Source organism: Microtus oregoni, unplaced genomic scaffold, assembly GCF_018167655.1.
Source record: "Microtus oregoni isolate MIOR12 unplaced genomic scaffold, Mior012 000005F_ref0000423, whole genome shotgun sequence".
Lineage (NCBI taxonomy): Eukaryota > Metazoa > Chordata > Mammalia > Rodentia > Cricetidae > Microtus > Microtus oregoni.
This window is the reverse complement of record NW_024543064.1, coordinates 45,418,651-45,437,696: the sequence shown is the minus strand read 5'-3', so window position 1 is coordinate 45,437,696 and position 19,046 is coordinate 45,418,651. Positions and strand designations below refer to the sequence as shown.

Here is a 19,046-nt window from a genome sequence, read left to right as displayed (position 1 = left end):
TAAACATGCTGAATACAGGAAGGACTTGGCGCTTGAGAAACTTGATGAAAACCCCAGAGGACTCTACAAATTTTACTTCTTTCCATTTATCGCTCTTCTCCAGAGCTGAGGAAATATTTTTAGTTTTGTAGTTTGGACATTTTGTTTTTCAAAGAACTGCTTAAGCTGTTAGTGGTGCACGATTAATAAAAACCCAGAGAGAGAAATTGGGGTTCAAACTAAAGATCTAAGCAAAGCAGCCAGCTACTGGCTCTTACCTCAACTTCAGTCTGAAATGGCAATCCTCCCTCCAGGAATCTCGGAATGAGACTATGCCTGAGAGCTGTCTCCTCCTGTTTTCTAATTCTCTCTAGTTCTGGAAGTAAAGGCGTGCACCACTACCACCTGGTTTCTATGGCAAGCTAGTGTGGCTACTGGGATTAAAGGTGTGTGTCATTGTTACTTTGTCTATAAGGCTGGCCAGTGTGGCTGTTTTACTTTTCTGGTCTTCAGGGAAGTTTGATTTATTAAAATACAAGTGAAATGCCATTACATGTTAGCTTAAGCAAAAATGAAAATTTTGGGTTTGGGGAAAGGTCAGAGAGTCCAAAAAGATGTATCACCTAAGTCCTAGACTGAGTGAAGACCAGAGTCAGTCCGTGGGCCTCAGCGGTGAGAATTCTAAAGGTTTGTTCGAAAGTCTGATGTTTATATCACTAACATTGATGAACCCTGGCGTCTGGCCCTCGGGTTAAAGGGTCCAGAGAGTCCCTAATAGCCATATGTGCTGACATCACTTCTGGGTATACTTCTCTGGGAACATATGCAAGGCTGAGGAGTTCCTACAAGTGGTCAGCTAGTCCACCAGAGGTTTCAGGCCTTCAGAGGCCATCCTTTGAATCTTTGAATCCGGCCATTATTACTTTGAGGTTCAACTTATTCACTAGAATAGCTATTCCTGTAGAACGGAGTCCAAGAAATCAGCTCCTGGCATAGTGCCTGGCATGTGATAACAACTCCCCCCAAAACAAGAACAAGAACAACAACAACACACCAAAGTCAAAAACAAAAACAAAAAAACCAAAAACCAAAACAAAAAACCCAGAAACTGTGTTGGGATCTGGACACACATGAAATCACCAACTCTCTCTCTCTCCCCACCTCCTCTTCAAAAATTGACCCTACAGGCATGTATTGAGGGTCTACTATGTGTCAGCTCCTGTTGCAAGGATCAGGAGAATATATCAGATTGTTCTTCCTGTCCCCACCTTGTCTCTCTTCTTTTCTAGTTCTGTTTTTATTCCCCTGCAGGCAGACCATGTGGCAGGAAAGTTGTCACTCTGTGACTGTTGATACAAATCTATTGCTCTTCACTATGCAAAGCAGCAGGAACTTTCTGCTATCAGCTAAACATTTTGGGTGGTGTGGAGGCACTTGAGAAGACATGGAGTAGACACCTGAAGGACTAATCACTGGGTCATAGGAAAGAGACATTAGCCTGGCCTCCACACCAGAGGTGGTGTGGGATAATGCTCTAGTACCCTGTAAAGATTTGTCACTTGTGTTGGTTTAATAAAACACTGATTGGCCAGTTGCCAGGCAGGAAGTACAGGTGGGACAACCAGACTAAGAGAATTCTGGGAAGAGGAAAGGAGGAGACGTAGTCACAAGCCAGACGCAGAGGAAGCAAGATGAGAATGCTTCACTAAGAAAAGGTACATGGCTAGAAACATAGAAAAGGATTATGGGCTAATTTAAGTTGTAAGAGCTAGTTAGTAATAAGCTATTAGGCCAAACAGTTTATAATTAATATAAGCCTCTGTGTGTTTCTTTGGGACTGAATGGCTGTGGGTTTGGACAGGACAGAAACTTCAGCCTATGCAGAGGTGTCTGAAGAACCCCTGCTGTTCTAGAACAATGAGACGAGAGTAGAGAGTTTTAGTAATGCAGAGAAATCAGACAAGAGCAGCAGGAGGCCATTCCAGACACTCTAGAAGACAAGGCCCTTTGCCTATGCCTGCTTCCAGAGTTAGGATCATGCCACCATTTCTCAATGCCTGAGTTCTCTGTATAATCAAGGTCTACCAAGAACTGATCTCCCCAAGTGTTGGCAGCTGTTGGCAGAACATTCACTTTGCTTCTTTTCTTGGGATTTGGACACTTATATCATCTCGGTAAATACCCATGGAGCGCCTTCTATGTCTAAATAACATAAATAAGAGCAAAAGTGAAATGAGGAGGAGAGGAACACCTGACATATGGGTGGGCTGAACACGGGCTCGACTGTGCTGTTTAGGCATTGGATGCCACTCATATCCAAGTCATCCTGGAGGAAAAGCAATTGTTTCAGCTGTGGAAAGAAGGGGCACCAGGAAACCACTGTGTGTTGAGTTTCCTCCTATGTGTTTTCCTGCATTTGTTTATTCATATGACATGAACAACAACAAGCAGGAGGGGAGAGGGATGTGCTGGAGAGAGAGGTTGTTTTAGAGAAGGTGGTCAACAAAAGCATTTGAGCCAAGACTTAGGCAAGAAAAACTCAACAGAGAATGAGTACTGTGGTTGCTTTGATGCCAGCAGCCACAATTAGACACACCTGAGCAGGGAGCCTCACCTGAAAAAGGGTCCTGATTGCCTTGATTCACGTGGAAGACTGACCAGAGTGAGGGCAGAACCTTTTGGTAGCAACCTGGATAAGAGGGCATGGCCGAGGGACAATTATCTGGTCTTTGGCTTGCTTGGTCTCCCCTTTTGTCACCAAGTTAGTTTGCTTGCCAGTGCTGTTGATTCCTCGCTACTAGAACCAGTGTTTCCAAACTCTCATCCTGGACTAGGGACCTTCAGCTCCCCAGGACACCTCAGACTTCTGGCGTCAGATTGAGAGGCTGAGGCGCCCAGTCTTGTGGACTGAGCAATTACATATTGAGAGCCAGTATTATGGAGCTACTCTGCTGAAGCACCAGTCTCGAGGACCAGCAAATACTAGATGAATTCTCAGCTGTCTGGTGAGGTTGTGCCACCGTTACTATTTTATGTCTGTATAGTCACCCTTGTTTTATGACTATATATTCAGCCCTTATTTTATGTCTATATATGTGTATATATTTATTCCTTTGGATCTGTTTCTCTAGACAACCCTGACTCATACAGTGAGCTTCCAGACCAAGGGAGGGGTGAGCAGCATGCACAGTGTGGGGCTTATGGTGTCTGAAAGCCAATGTGGCTGAAGGGACTTGGGTGTGGAAACGAGGGGAGACACAAGAAGCTCTCAGACAAATCTTGTTATGGGGGAGGCATTATGGGTGATCACCCTGAATTTGAGGTTTGGAGCAGAGACCTGTCATGATTTGACCCACGTCAGTTGTGTTACTCAGGGTTCTCAGAGCTCTCAGCTGTGCTATTGGCTTTGGCTTTCGATGAGAAGTTGGGATTGACAATATGCATGGCTTCTGCATCACAGTGGTTGAAGCTGTTGGACTAGGGTTTCTGATGCACAGGATGCTGACGATAGCATCCCACCCATTAGACCACACTGCCTCCCCCAGTCTTCATATCTGACTTTGCCATGGTTAAAGAGTAAAAAGACCATGCTCCAGATGACCTCATTTTAAATTATATGTATTACATTTTATGGCAAATCATTCATATAAGTATCTCAAAAACATCTAAGTAAGAACTCTCAGTTGTGAATTTCAATAGGTTTCACATATATTACAGAACCCACAATTATGACTCTCCTGTTTCCTTTATAGCCTTTCAATACACACATACACTTACTTAAAACTCCACTGTCTCTGGGATTCCAATCAAGTTTTGTGCAATGGTTAGGATTCTCCTGGTGGTCCTGGCAAAGTTGGTAGTTTTTGTCTCTGAGCAACCTCAGTCCTGTGCTGACATTCTTGGGACCTTTCTAGTTTCAGCTGTGACTCTCTGTATCTCTGCCTTCCTCCCAGGTTCTGTAGGAGTCAGGCTGACGTCAGGAGTGTCTGATCTGTGGGTGTCGTCTGCTAGGTCTAAAGGCCTGGACTTCTCCCCTTATTCTGATGACTGCTCATTTCTGCCATTAATGAAGGGTGTGTCTCTTTCCCACTGGCCATTTCTGGGTGCCTCATCTAACCTGAATCATCTGTAATGGAGGTGGGGTGACCCTGGAGATTCTTTGTCCCTGCTGGACTCTGTGTGGGATGGGAGTATCTGTGTGGCCATCTCTTTGCTGTGTGTCCTGGACAAAATGGAGAGCAGACTGGTAATGAGATATAGAAGAGGGTGGAGACAGGTCTAGAGAGTTGCAGTTTTTTAGGCCAGCCAAAGGGCTGGCTGTGCTTTCAAACTGAGGGGTCACAAAATAGGCTGTATTGGGATCCAGGTGCTCAGCACAGGGGCTCAGTTAGGGATCAATATGGGTCAGAGCCAACAGTGGTTTGAAGAGGGCCAAAGCCATAGGATTAGCTTGTAGGACTGCTAGCCACTGGCTGATACTCCCTGAAGGTTCTGGCTCACTCTTTTTCTACGCCTCGACTCACTCCCCAGTTGCTGAGCAGTGTTAACTCATGACTTTTCTTAACAATGCAGTGGACTCTGGAACTGACTCTGTGTTAAACAACCCTGTGGAAAACAGGCTTGGCTCACAGAAACTAAGAAACATGGATGACATTAACTCCACAGGACACATTGAATGATTTAATAGGGTGGGGCAGGGTGAGGGGAAGAGAGAAGGGAGTCCAGGCTTCTGGTTGCAATGACAGGTACCCAGGAGAAGGAGGAGTATGTGGGCTTTGTATGGGAGATGCTGAGCATAGCTGTGTGTGTTTAGGATACCGGGGCCTGTGAGAGTCTGGAGGTCGCTGGGCAGGTATAGATGAAGAAGAGTGTGTGGGGCTCAGAGGCGCGAGCTTCAGTGTTCTCTCGGGAGCCAGGAAGCCAGAGAGACAGTTTCCCTGGGAAACCTGAGGAATGCTCCAGGCTCTGGCCCAGGCACTCCTCTGAGGAGTCTTCTCTTCTCATTCCAGTGCTGCCCCTGAAGGCAGGCAGCACTTGGCTGCCAGCAGCGGGCACCCCTCTCTGGCAATTGCGCTCTTCACTTGAATGCCACGGGAGTCCGCACAGCCAATCCATATCCTGGCAGATACGAATGCTATAATTCGGTTGTGCCTGGGTTCCAGAACAAATGACCCTACTTACCTAGGCTGTGATAGAAGACCTGGCAGAAACAACCTGAGGGAGGAAGGGCTTGTTTTGTGTTTTGTTTTCAGGGGGACATCAAGGTGGGAGAGGCATGGCGCTCTTGCAGCTGGAATGTGGGATGGAGGTGCCTTAGGTCCTGGTGGATCATGGAGCAGAGAGACAAAACTAGAACCAGACTCTGTAACCATCTTCAAGGCGCTACCCAGGGATTCACTTTTGCTAGGTGGGCCACAGTCTCAAAGGTTCTACAATTTCCCCAAACAGTGCCACCTGCTGGGGGACCAAGTGTTCAAACACGTGAGCCTGTAGAAATTGCACATCCAAATCATAGCATCTCATATCTGGATGGCAAGGATAACTATCTACCTCTCCTCTTCCTTGCTCATAGCATCCCACAGCTGGATGGCAAGGAAACTCTCTGCCTTCCCCTTTCCTTGCTTTCCTTACCTGACTGCTTCTCCCCGGTTCTTCCTGCTGCCTTATTTCCTTCTGGTTTCTGTCTGTCTCTGTCCTGCTGTCAGTGCCCCTCCCTTCCTCAGTCTCTCTCTGCTTTCTGTCTCTTCTATCTCTGAATGTCTCTGCGCCTTGTCTTCTCCCCTAGCTGGTCTTTCTTTCCACCCCTGTGCCTCTAGACCTCACTCTCCTTTTGTCTCTCTCTTTCTTTCTGTATCTGTATCGGTGTGCTTCCCCTCCCCCATCTCCCGCCTCTAGGAAGGGGGCAGAGATCATGGAGAGGATTGGATGTCATTAAAGGCACAAAAGGAGAAAGGACTTCTCTCCTGCTTAGCCCTGGGGAATGCCTAACGATGAGAGACACTTTGGTGGGTAATCGATAGGAACAAGATGCAGCGAGACATCTTTGTTGGGTTGCCACTGAGGGCAGCTCCCTCTAACCAGAGCCCCTGGGAACAGCTGGCCTCTCAACTAGGCTCAGACAGAATGCAGCGCAGCATGGAGAACTTGAAGTGTGAGCCCAGCACACATGACCTGGGGGCACCTCATTTCCATCACTCGCCTCCCTTCGCAGCCCTCCTCTTTCCTGATACTGCTTTACACATATCATGAATAGGGAGGAACACTGCAGTGGGTTAGATGTAGACTGTAGCAAACCCAGGTTACTGAGGAAAATAAAGTCTCTGGCTAGCCGGATATTCATAATATAGCCTGATATCCGCATTGTAAACCGGGGAGTTTCACACCTATCATCCACTCTAGGCAAGGCCGCCTGTTTTCTTTCCGAATAGCAAATCTGGTCAAGGCATCTCCAGTTCAGATCCTTATAGACAGAATGCCACTAATCTGCTTCACTGTCAAAATACCAGAGTCACAGGAGGTGGTTAAACACAGTGTGTGTGTGTGTGTGTGTGTAGGTGAGTGTGTGTGTGTATTGTACACAGTAGATGCTTCATGAAGTGTTTGTCTGATGGATGGATCTGCCAGTGTTTAGACCCAGAGGTACAGTAGGCCTACTTCTTACTTTTGCCCCTGACTTCTGAAGACTTGATCTCTAAGTTTGACCCCAGTTCTTTGTGAATGTGACCATCCCTATCTTTCTGAGTTTTCAGGCCCTGCCTCTGGTCTCTAATGTTTTAAAGATACAGAGAGAAGGAAGCAGGGCATGCAGGCAGACATTCAGAACTCCTGCCTCCTGTATAAGCATGCATCAGATGTGGTTATCTACCCTGGATTTAAAATGATGCCCCACCTAAAAGGTGTATGTAGGTGTTAAATCCATCAGCGCATTAACCCTTTGATGGGTTCATTCTTTAGGTGGTGTTAATGTGATGAAACTAGGAGATGACTCTTGGTTGGGGGTCCCTGTGGGGACTGTGCTCTGCAATCATGTTTCTTGGCCCATGCCTTTTCCTGATTCTTTCTCCTCTCTGTATGCTACCAGGTAAACCAGTTTTCTCTATCACCTACCTGTTCCTACTACAATGCTCCAGCTCATCAGTGCACAGCAGTAACAGAGCCAAGGGACTGTCCTAAACCTGTGGAATGAGTTGATATCTTCCTCCCTTAAACAGTTTTCCCAGGTTGTGTGTGTGTGTGTGTGTGTGTGTGTGTGATTTCAAGTTTTTTTGTGTGTGCATGTGTGTTATTTATGTATATGCATGTTGTATGGGGTATGGATATGAGCATGTATCTATGTGGGTGTGCGTTTGCAAGTATGTACACATGTGAATAAAGGCTAGACAGAGGTCAACATCTGGTGTCTTCCTTGATCACTTCTTCCCTTAGTCTTTGAGTCATTCTCTTGGTAAGCCTGGAGCTCACCAGTTGACTGGCCTGGCTGGCCAGTGAACTCTAGGATCTAACTGTCTCTGCCTCCTAGTGCTGAGTTACAGATGCACACACTATCCCTGGCTCTTTATTTGGTGCTCGGGATCCAGACTTAGGTCCTGAACTTAGTAATGTGCACAGCAAGTACTTTGTTGACTGAGTCATATTCTAAGTCCTGACCTGAAACTAGCTCTTACAGACCAGGGTGGCCTCAAGCTCACAGAGATCTGCCTGCCTCTGCCTCCCCAGTCCTGGGATTAAAAACCTTCACTGCCACCGCCCAGCTCCTCAGTCCTGTTTTCTCAGATATTTTGTTATAGATGGTAAGTGTCTGATGAGGGATGTCCTTTAGGATATGTGTTGCTCTTATTGGTTAATGAATAAAACTGCTTTGGCCTATGACAGGGCAGAATGTAGCCAGGCTGGAAGAGATAAATATATAGAGAGTAGGTGGAGTCAGAGAGATGCCATGAAGCTGCCAAGGGAGAAAGATGTCAGACCTTACTGGTAGGCTACAGCTTCGTGGTGATGCATAGATTAATAGAGATAATTTTGGCCCAACATGTCATTTCTAGAGTTTTGGAAGTAGCTTACAATGCACTTCCTGTTTACTTAGGTAATATTATTTCCTTCCAGGGCTTTGAAGAGTTGGAGACAGATAGTTATAGTTTTCCTCAGTTATGATAAAAGATAAATTAGATATAAAATTTTCCATATAAAAATAGACTAAGCATTGTAAGTGTAATTCTTGCTTGATACCTGTTCTGTTATATGTAATTTTACTTTGTTAAAGTTAAAACCTTACTTTTTATTTAGTCAGAAAAGGGAAGATGATGAGGGATGTCCTTCTGTATATGTGTTGCTCTTATTGATTAATGAATAAAGCTGCTTTGGCCTATGTCAGGGCAGAATATAGCCAGGCTGCAAGAGATACATTTATAAAGAGAGTAGGCAGAGTCAGAGAGATGCCATGGAATTGTCAAAAGAGAAAGACACCAGATTTTACTGGTAGGCCGATGTGAGAAGTCCTCCTGTTTCTGTGTTGCTTTTATTAGTTAATGGATAAAGAAGCTACTTTGGCCTGTGATAGGGCAGAATAGAGCTAGGCAGGAAAACTAAAATAAATGCTGGGAGACAGTAGGCAGAGTCAGAGAGAAGCCATATAGCTGCGGCAGGAGACATGCTGGATGTTGGATAGAACCTTACTGGTAGAACACAAGCACATGACGATGCACAGATGAATAGAAATGGGTTGTTAGTAAGACACTTAAGCTATTGGCCAAACAGTATTGCAAATAATATAGTTTCTATGTGATTATTTTGGGTCTGGGCAGCCAGGAACGAACGAGCAGTCACCAACTACAGTAGGCCACAGCCTCGTGGTGATACATAGATCAATAGAAATGGATTAATTTAAGATGTAAGAGTTAGTTTAATAAGAAGCCTGAGCTAATAGGCCAAATAGTGTTGTAATTAATTGTAATTAATATAGTCTCTCTATTATTATTCGGGTCTGAGCAGCTGGGAAATGAACGAGCAGTCTCTGCCCACAAGTGGCTAGCACAAAAGCATGCACATCTCATTAAAAGCTAAGGAAGCAAGATCCCCTGGAGATGATCAGATTAGCTCATTCTTCCCTCATATCTCAGGGGCTCAAACTATGCTCAGAGAACAGTAACATGCCCTGGCAGAGAACTGGGAAGTAGGCAAAGAATTCTTTATCCCCTCCAAGTTCTCTACTGTTGTCTTGGCTTTATTTTTGCATATCCTTAGGTATTGACAAGCATAAGCCTTACTGAATGCCTGCCCCCATGTTAGCCTTAGGAATGTTGCTCTCTAACTTCCCCCATTCTCCTAGTTACAGTGGAAGGAAGGAACCTATTCCCAACCCTCAGTCAATACAGGCAAACAGAACCAATGGTAGGGAATAACTTTTTCACTGACTTGTGCCTAAGAGTCAGGTAGACTGTTAGAACACCCCTACTATGATTAATGTGTACCTCTTGTTGATTCCTCTGTGTCCTGTGCGTATCTTTTCCTTTTGATTTACTTTATTGGTTTTTAAATTAGCTTTATGATATATAATTTACATGCAATGAAATTCATCAATTTTCTGTATTCAATTCAATGAGTTTTGATGAACACGTATAGACTATGCCACAGTCAAGATACAGAGGGCATTTATTTTTGCTAAAGTAACCTCATATTCCTTTGCAAGCAATTCTCTGTCGCTAGCCCCAGGCAACCATCGATCCATATTTGACTGCTATTGTTTGGCTTTTTCTAGACGTTGACAGAATCAGATTCATTTTGTATCTACTTGTTTTCACTTAGCATAATTTTGTGATTCATCAGTGAGGGGGTTTGAAGGCTCAGGTGCTTCACACTTAGGACCCAGCTGGAGGCACTGCGTGTTAAGGAAGTAAGCCACCAGGAGTGTGTCTCCACCACTCACCAGGCAGCAGCTCCCCACAATGTGTGAGGTTGGGGAGCCAGGCCTGGGGGGTGGCCAGGCAGGGTTATAGACAGCGCCCAATTCATATGGTGTCTATACAGGCTGTAAGAAGCCACCTGAAGGTTGGGGGCTAGGGATCCCAGAGGACGGGCCAAAAGCACAAAGATGTCTATCTCTGGGAAGCTGCCAAGCTTGGCAGATGTGGGCCTCCCCAGGGCCAATATGTAGCTACGTTTTCCAGCCTCCTCAGTCAGCTTCTGCAAGTGTGCCAGGGCCTTGCAGTGTTGAGCTACACCTAATACGCCTGCCAGCAGCCCTACTACATGGGTGTCTCTGGCCCACTCTACAAGATACAGTCTTCGAGCTCTTAGCCGCCCAGCCTGGGCACCCTGGTCTTGTGTCTGTCCTGTGTCTGGACAGCAGGCCATCCTGGTGTCCTCCCCAAGAGCAGTCTGCTCAGATCTGGATCAAGGGTAGGGTCAGAGCTAGCTCGAGAGCACCCCCACATAGAAGATACCATATCTTCCAGGCACCTTCCTGGGCTCAGGGGGAAGCGTCGACAAAAGCACTCCTGGGACTCAGGCTGTGAATTTGGGGATCCCACTGGCAGGGACAGAGCTGGAATGGAGATGAGCAGATCTTGATACTTTGCGTGCAGGAGAGCAGCCCCAGCCTCTGAAAGAGAAGGTGGCATCAGAGTTGAAGTCTGGCAAAGTAGAAGATGCCTCATCCCCAGGAGACTAAATGTGACCCTAAAGTACAAGCAAGGCTAAGCTGCCATCCAGAGCTCTATGGAAGTGGGCTCAATGGGGAAATTAAGGCATGCAGCCATGCATCTACCATCTACCCCTCCTTCCCTCACAGGTATAATTTCTTACCTAGGGTGTGGGTGCAAGCTTCACAGATCACATGGACTGGATGCCACCCAGACATCTCTGGGAACTCTCATCACCCCGGTCAAGGGAGAGGCTGCCCCAGGGATGTGGAATATACACGTAGGTGTACCCGAATGCCCAGGGATGGGAGAGGCTGTAGGTAGGGACCATTAATGCGGAACATTTAATCCCAATTCACTCCCTAAGCAAACAGCTTCGCCTCTCCCCTCCCAAAGGCCCCAGTAGTGACTGTGTTTTGAATCACAGGAAGTGGAGGACCCTTGGGTTTGTGATCAGAGTAGCAAGAAGTGATAGCAGTTGGACATGAAGCCCAGCTCAGCAGCACACTCCAAACCCCAGTTCCTCTTATGATTGTTCTAGTACCTTTATTAAGAGATCACTTCCTTCTCATTATGCAATGCAGATCTACTGAGATTCAAGTATTCATCAAAAGATAGACATTTCGAATTTTTTTTTTACTTTTGATTATGGTGAATAAAAGCTGCAAGCATCACTCATATACCATCTATTTTTATTATTATTAAATCTCTCTCTCTTATGTATGTGTGTGTGTGTGTGTGTGTGTGTGTGTGTGTATGTGTGTGTATACTATGCACACTCATGCACACTTGTCTGCAGAGGCCAAAATAAGGTGTTGAGTCTCCGGGAGCTGTAGTTAGAGGCAGCTGTGAGCCATTTGACATGTGTTCTGAGAACTGAACTATGGTCCTTTGACAGAGAAGCGAGTATGCATACTCTTAGCTGGTGAGTTACCTCCCCACGCTCACATGTCAGCCTTGTTTTATTTTCATATATAACACACATATCACATATGCTTGACTTCAAAAAAGGCTGAAAAGTAGTTTTCAAAGCATTGGGATAGCCCGGGCCATACCTGGGTTCAAGGTTAGGTATTTCATCACAGTTCCAACTGACATGTTCCAGTGACTGATGATTCTGAGAATTTTTCCTTTGGTCAAACACCTGCTCAATTTTTTTTTGTCTACTTTTACTTCAGGATAGTTATATTCTTATTATTGACTTGAAAGTGTTTTGTGCTTAGTTTTTCGAAAGTTTTATTATTATTATATGATTTTCGTGCATGTCAGGGTGCCCCATAAATCTCTGTGACCCCAGGCTGGTCTTGAATTTGTAGCAGAATTCTTGCTATAGCCTCCCCAGGGTTGGAATGACAGACATGACCTTGCACTCCCAGCTATACGGGTTCTTTTCATATCTTATTTAATAGTTTCTTCCTAATTGATAAATACAATTATATATTTATAGGCTACACTGTGGTGTTCCACTTTAGAATATTTAAATTAACTTAATGAATAAATATCACCTTACAGATCTGCTTTTCCGTGGTGGTGAATATTCTAAAGCATGCTCTTTTAGCAATTCTGCCATAAATAGTATATGATCACAGTCACCGTCCTGGGCGGTGGGTTTCTAGAGCTGCCTGACAAAAACTTTGTGCCCCACGATTGACAATGACCATTTCCCTCTCTACCCGCTCCCCCCACCCTGCCTCGATTCTGCTAATTGCCATTATATTCTTTCCTTCTGTGAGTCCAGCCTTTTTATATGCTACCTGTAAGTGAGATCATGTTTCTCTTCATATTCTCCACACAAGCACCTTATGGTGAATATGTTTTGCATATATTTTCCTGGAGTTGATAGCGTGGCTTTTCAAGGCGAGTCTAATATCGTTTACTTCATCACAGCCAGAGCTGACTGAGTTTTGCTTATGATCCCTCCAGACCTCATTTTTCTCATTTGTAGCCTGGTTACCAAAAATATATCTACCTCTCAGAGTTGGTGAGGATTTAAAGCGATAGTGCATGTAGGACCCTCAGCATAATGCCGACAACCTAATAAGGCCTTGCAAATCACCAGCAGACTGTTATTGTTTGATTTTTATTCATCCCAACTCTGCTCACTCAAGAATAGTCCTCTTTGGGCTTTACTTCATTTTATCTGCAGCTGGGAGCTGGAAATAACTGATGCCCAGGAAAGCAGTCTGGGCTGGAACCAAGGGCATGGGAGCAGTTAGCATGCAGCTATCATCCGACGCCCCAGGCTGGGTGAACTCTCTGGGTCTGAGCCTACAGTGTGGGATGTGAGATGAGATGGCCACAGCAGGACTTTGGACAAGTGCTGTCCATCGGGGTTGGGCAAAGGAAGAGAGACTCGTGGAGGAGGATGAAAGAGGAAGAAGGAATTCAGGAATGAATGACTTCATAGATACCAAAGAAGGGAGGGAGTCAAGGCGGAAGGGATCACTAGCGATGCTAGCAATGCTGTTGGTTTGTATCTGGTGTCCCAGCGGCTTGCTTCTCAGCCCAAGATGCTGTTGGGAGGGAATGGAACCTTTAGGAGATGGGGACTAGAAGACAGGTAGGTCATTTGGAGATGTGCTCTTGGAAGGACTCTTGGCATGCTGGCCCCTCTGTGTATCTTTCACTTTCTGTCACTGAGACTAACAGCTTCCTATGCCACACACTCCTACCACCCTGCTCTGCCTCAGCACAGGTTCACAGCAATGGAGGCAGCCAACCTGTGACTTGAAGTCAGAAATCAGGACAAGTAATTTGGTTATGAACATAGTTGAGCAAGTGACCCTGAGTCTACCTCTACGTGTATCTGTTTCTCCATTTATAAGACATGGGCAACCAGGATTCTTTCTTCATGTGGTTATTGAAAGAATGAAATGAACATCTATAAGACTTTTGGAACAGGGGGCCAGGGAGGTGTTGGGTGAATAGCCTTGCCCCAGTACTGAGCAACTGAGTTCAGTTCCCAGGAACCCACATGGTGGAAGGAGAAAAGTGGCTTTCACAAGTTGTCCTCTGATCTCCACCTGCATGCTAACACACACACACACACACACACACACACACACACACACACACACCACACACACAACACACACACACACACAACACACACACACACAACACACACACACCATGCATGCATACATGTCCAAGTGAAGCAGGCCTTAACACTTGTTTATACTCAGTGTTAGCTGTAAGCAACACAGCTTTTAGCTGCCATTACTGTGTCTTTGTTAATTTTTTTTTAAATAAACCTGAAGAGTGCCAGCAGTCAGAGAGGTTGGACAACTTGCTCACTCTTAGAGCTGCTGCGTTATTGAGACTTGATCCCCTGTGTCCCAACCTGAGCCCTTCTTGCTGTTCCCCTCATCCCAGTGGGGTCACACCTAGCTCTGCAACTGTAGCATGGAACAGAACTTTTATGTTTGAGACAGAAGGAAGCCATGCAAAGTCCTAAGAAAAGGATGGGTTGGGCTGGAGAGATGGCTCAGAGGTTAAGAGCATTGCCTGCTCTTCCAAAGGTCCTGAGTTCAATTTCCAGCAACCACATGGTGGTTTACAACCATCTGTAATGAGGTCTGGTGCCCTTTTCTGGCCTGCAGGCATACACACTGACAGAATATTGTATACATAATAAATAAATAAACGTTTAAAAATAAAGAAAAGGATGGGTTTGGTCCTAGTAACAGTTCTCTGAAGAAACAGTTGAGAACAGTAGAACAGTTGAGTTTCACAGAGAATGATAGCTGCTGACTGGGAGGGGAGAGTAAGGAGGTGTGTGTGTGTGTGTATGTATATATGTATGTGTGTGTGTACATGCATGCATGTGCATATGTATAATTGTGTACTTATGCATGCATGCATATGTACATGTATGTATATTTGTGCATATGTGCATACATGTATGTGTGTATGGTGTGTGTGTGTATGTTATGTGTCCTCCACATCTTCCTTAAAAGAAGCTTTTTTTTTTATTCTGAAAACTTTTAATGCCAAGAGATAGCATTCAGCTCAGCTCTCCTTCCCCCAACCCCTCCTCAGCTTAAAATATATTGAACAGTGTTAGCGGCAAAAGATATTTTCAGCCCTGCTGGGCCCTCAGGGAAATGACTTCTATGGAGGAGAGCTGGTGAGCTATGTAGGACTTTGAATGCCTCTTCTGGCACCTGCCCCTACCCTCCCAAGTGCTACAGCCTGGCAGGCAGTTACCACTTCACAAGTTTAGAGTCCACATCTCCTTCCAGGCTTGCGTTGACCTAAGTACCCTTTTCCATGCCTTTTCACATATCAGTATTCTATAGTTTTTTGAATTCATTCTATAACTATAACCAACTCTGTCCTTCTTCTGACCTCTCCTCCCTCCCCTGCTAGCTCTGGTCACCTGATAGACCAAAGAAGACAAATCATATTAATAAGGAGCTTGAGCACATTGAGCATGTTCACATCTGCCTTCTCACTTGAACCTCATAATGCCCAATGTGAAGTAAGTACCAAGGAGAGCAGAATCAGCTCTGTGAGCAGTGCGGTAACTACTTCTTCCACAATATATGTGTTGAAGTTTAAGCAGGATGGGCGCAGCCAGGTTGCAAATCAGATCTCTCAGTCCGATACCTTGCTGTCTTCAGTGGCTAATGATGCTAATCTGAATGCCTAACTGCCAGCCTATTGGATGAATAGGCAGTCCTTCCTGCCCTTTAGTGTTGTATTGCAACCCATCAGAAAGCAGATGGCTTCATTATGGAGCAATAGCTCCCAGCCTCGTTCTGCAGAGGATCTTCTCCGCACTCAACCAAGCGCAATCCACATTTGTGGGGTATTTAATATGCATCACACCCTTTTTACTTGGAACTCATTGTTCCAAAGATATTTCTGTGGCTACTTACACTTAAGAGCCCGTTGAAGAACACAGCTCTTGAACAGTGGTCATGGAACCCATGCTTTCTGTTTCTTTCTAATGCACAAAAGTCTAACATAGTTTAAACAAGGTGTGTGTGTTCACCCATGTGTGTATTTGTCTGGGCATGAACATATCTACACATGTGCGTCAAGAGGTCAGAGGTGTCAACAATACATAGAGTTAGAGTTATAGGCAGTTTTGAACTGCCTGATAGAGTTGCTGGGACCAGAACTTGGGTTCTCTGTAAGAGTACTGCTGAACCATCCCTGTAGCCTCGGAATGTATGTTTGAATGACTCTGAGGGCACAAAACTGTTGCAAAGTGCCTGAGAATGCTTCAGTTTGTTTCTATTGTTGCTCTGAGTAATACCTATTGTCCACTAAAATTGTCTTTAGCTCATTATGACAAGAATCTGATCAGGGTGGATTGTGTGTAGTTATTTATTTTCAGTGGAAAAACACAGTTGATGAGCTTGAACTAATCAATCAAGGACCTTGACTTTAGCGTCCCGCTTTGACATCTTAAGGATAGGACTCTTTCTTGACAAGACGGTCAGCTTACTTCTAGGTCACAAATATGCACTGGAGGTATGAAGAAGGGTGAAGGATAAAATCACCATGACAACAGAACCTGCCTCTTCCTGTCAGAGAAAATAGTCGCTTTCTAGAAACACTATTCAATAGCCTTTTGCTGAAGTGGTCACACGCTGTGAGGGCATCTGGGGCTTGAGTACAGATGTCCCTGATTTATCAAGGTTTCATTTAAGTTTTTTCTTGACTTGCTGATGGTGGAAAGACAATAGGTATTCAGCAGAAGGCATCCTTCAGATTCTGAAGTTTGGTCTCTTCCTGGGCTAACAATGTGCGACACCAAACTTGCTCATGAACCTGGGAAATAGCAGTGAGATGCAGTTCCAGTCAGCCCACGTAATCTTCATAAGAGTAAACTGAGACACTACAACCACAGTGTTGCTAAGCTTGGATATGTGACAAGCTAGGGTTATTAAATGCATTTTCAACTATGAGTGGGCTTGTCAGGATGTAGCCCCATCTCAGGTACAAAGAACATCTATGATTTTAGATACACAGCCTCCCGGAACAGCATATGTTAGAGAGGTAAAAAGAAGGGGTGTCTGCAAGACTGGCGCTGGCAGTAACTGCCACCAATCTGCACTGGGCAGTGTAGTAATAACCTCAACAATCCCTCACATTGATCCAGGCTTTTAATTTTAAAAAACACTTTGATGTGCATTATCCCTTTTAATCTCCATGGCAACCTTCCAAGTAGGTAAGGTATGAGTTACCTAGGAGTCATGCAGGTCTGGCATTGTGGCCCCCATTTTAGAAAAGAGGAAAACTGAGGCTAGAAGGGTTAAGTGAATTGCTCAAAGTCACAGAACTCCTAAGTGATAAAACACAAACAAGAGATTGCTTTCCCTAGACCCCTTGTATGTTTCGGTTTGACTCAAGCAATAGTCAGTAAGCATCTAGATGAGCAACCATGATGACATCCTCCTCTCTGTTCTGGTAGAAGTTCCACCTCAGGCCCTCCCCCATCTGTCTCCCTGCTGCATCTCAGAAAGTCCACCAAATGATGATCCCCCCTCCCCCAGAAATGCTCTGCTTTTTTGTTATGGATAAATGTTTTTTTTTTTATCTTGTTCATTTTCTTGAAGAACCAACTCATTATCTCATTGATTCTTTGTATTGTTCTCTTTGTTTCTATTTTAGTGATTTCAGCCCCCAGATTAATTATTTCCTGCTATCTGCTTCTGGGTGAGTTTACTTCTTTTTGTTCTAGAGCTTTCAGGTGTGCTATTAAGTTGCTAGTGCGAGGCTTCTCCAAAGTTTTTATGGAGGTATTTTCTATAGGAAATCCTTCAGCCAGTAGCCTTTAAGTTACACACCCACTTGGGCGTGGCCTTTTATACTATAAATGCCAAAGTAAAGCACATGCTCCCTCTCTCTTCTGGCTTCTGGATTCCCTGTTCAAGCAGAGGACTATGATCTGTGAGTCTACTCCTAAATAACCCTTTATAATATTCAATTCTGAGCTAGTGTGGGATTTCTTTTTAGTGTCCCTCTTTGGGCATTTAGTGCTATAAACTTTTCTCTTAGCATTGCTTTCATAGTGTCCTATAAATTTAGGAATGTTGTACATTCATTTTCATTGAATTATAGGAAGTATTTAATTTCTTTCTTTCTTTATTTTTTGACCCAGTGTGATTCAGTTGAGCATTATTCAGTTTCCATGAGTCTGTAGGCTTTCTGCAATTTGTGTTGTTATTGAATTCAAACTTTAAGCCATGGTGATCTGATAAGATACAGTAGGTTATTACAATTTTTTACTATCGGTTAAGATTTCCTTTGTGACCAGTTTTAGAGGAAGTTCCATGAGGTGCTAAAAAGAAGGTATATTCTTTTATGTTTGGGTAGAATGTTCTATAGATATCTGTTAAGTTCATTTGAATTATAACATCTGTTAGTTCCCTTATTTCTCTACCAATTTTCTGTCTGGCAGATCTGTCCATTGTTGAGAGTGGGGTATTGAAGTCTCCCACTATTAGTTTTTAACTTAGACTTCAGTAATGTTTCTTTTACAAATGTGGATATCCTTGTATTTGGAGCATAAATGTTCATAATTGAGACTTCCTCTGATGGATTTTTCCTGTGATGAATATGAAATGTTTTTCTCCATCTCTTTTGATTAATTTTGTTTGAAGTTGAATTTGTTAGATATTAGGATAGCTATACCAGCTTGTTTCTTAGGTTCATTTTATTATACAATCTTTTCCAAACCCTTTACTCTGAGGTAATGTCTGTCTTTGAAGTTGAGGTATGTTTCTTGTATGTAGCAGAAGGATGGCTCCTGTTTTCATATCCATTTTGTTAGCCTGTGTCTTTATTTTATTTTTATTTATTTATTTTTTTTTTGAGACAGGGTTTCTCTGTAGCTTTGGGGCCTGTCCTGGAACTAGCTCTTGCAGGTTAGACTTGCCTTGAACTCAAAGGGATCCACCTGTCTCTGCCTTCCAAGTGCTGGGATTAAAGGCATGTACTATCACTGCCTGGCTCTAGCCTGTATCTTTTTATAGGTGAACTGAGTCCATTGATATTAAGAGTTATTAATGGTCAGTGATTGCTTTTTTATATATTTTATGTTTTTATTCTTTTTTATTGTTTTTATTGCATTATATATTTTTCTCCATTCCGTTTCCTTCCTCCCCTCTCCCCTTCTACACTTTCCTGTGACTTGCACACTCCCAATTTACACAGGAGATCTGTTCTTTTTCTCCTTCCTATTTAGATCCATGTATGTCTCTCTTAGGGTCCTCTTTGTTGTCTAGGTTCTCTGGGGTTGTGAATTATAGGCTGGTTTTTCTTTGCTTTATGTCTAAAAGTCACTTGTGAGTGAGTACATATTATATTTTTCTTTCTGGGTCTGGGTTGCCTCACTCAATATGGTTTTTTTAGATCCATTCATTTAGCTGCGAATTTCAAGATGTCATTATTTTTTACTGCTGAGTAGTATTC

The 19,046-nt window shown here is 44.1% G+C and overlaps 1 pseudogene; it reads right to left on the bottom strand.

Moving 5' to 3' along the window:
- The window catches only part of LOC121447875, a 30,948-nt pseudogene extending 19,234 nt beyond the window's left edge, over window positions 1–11,714 (bottom strand).
- Window positions 11,715–19,046: the final 7,332 nt, after the last annotated feature.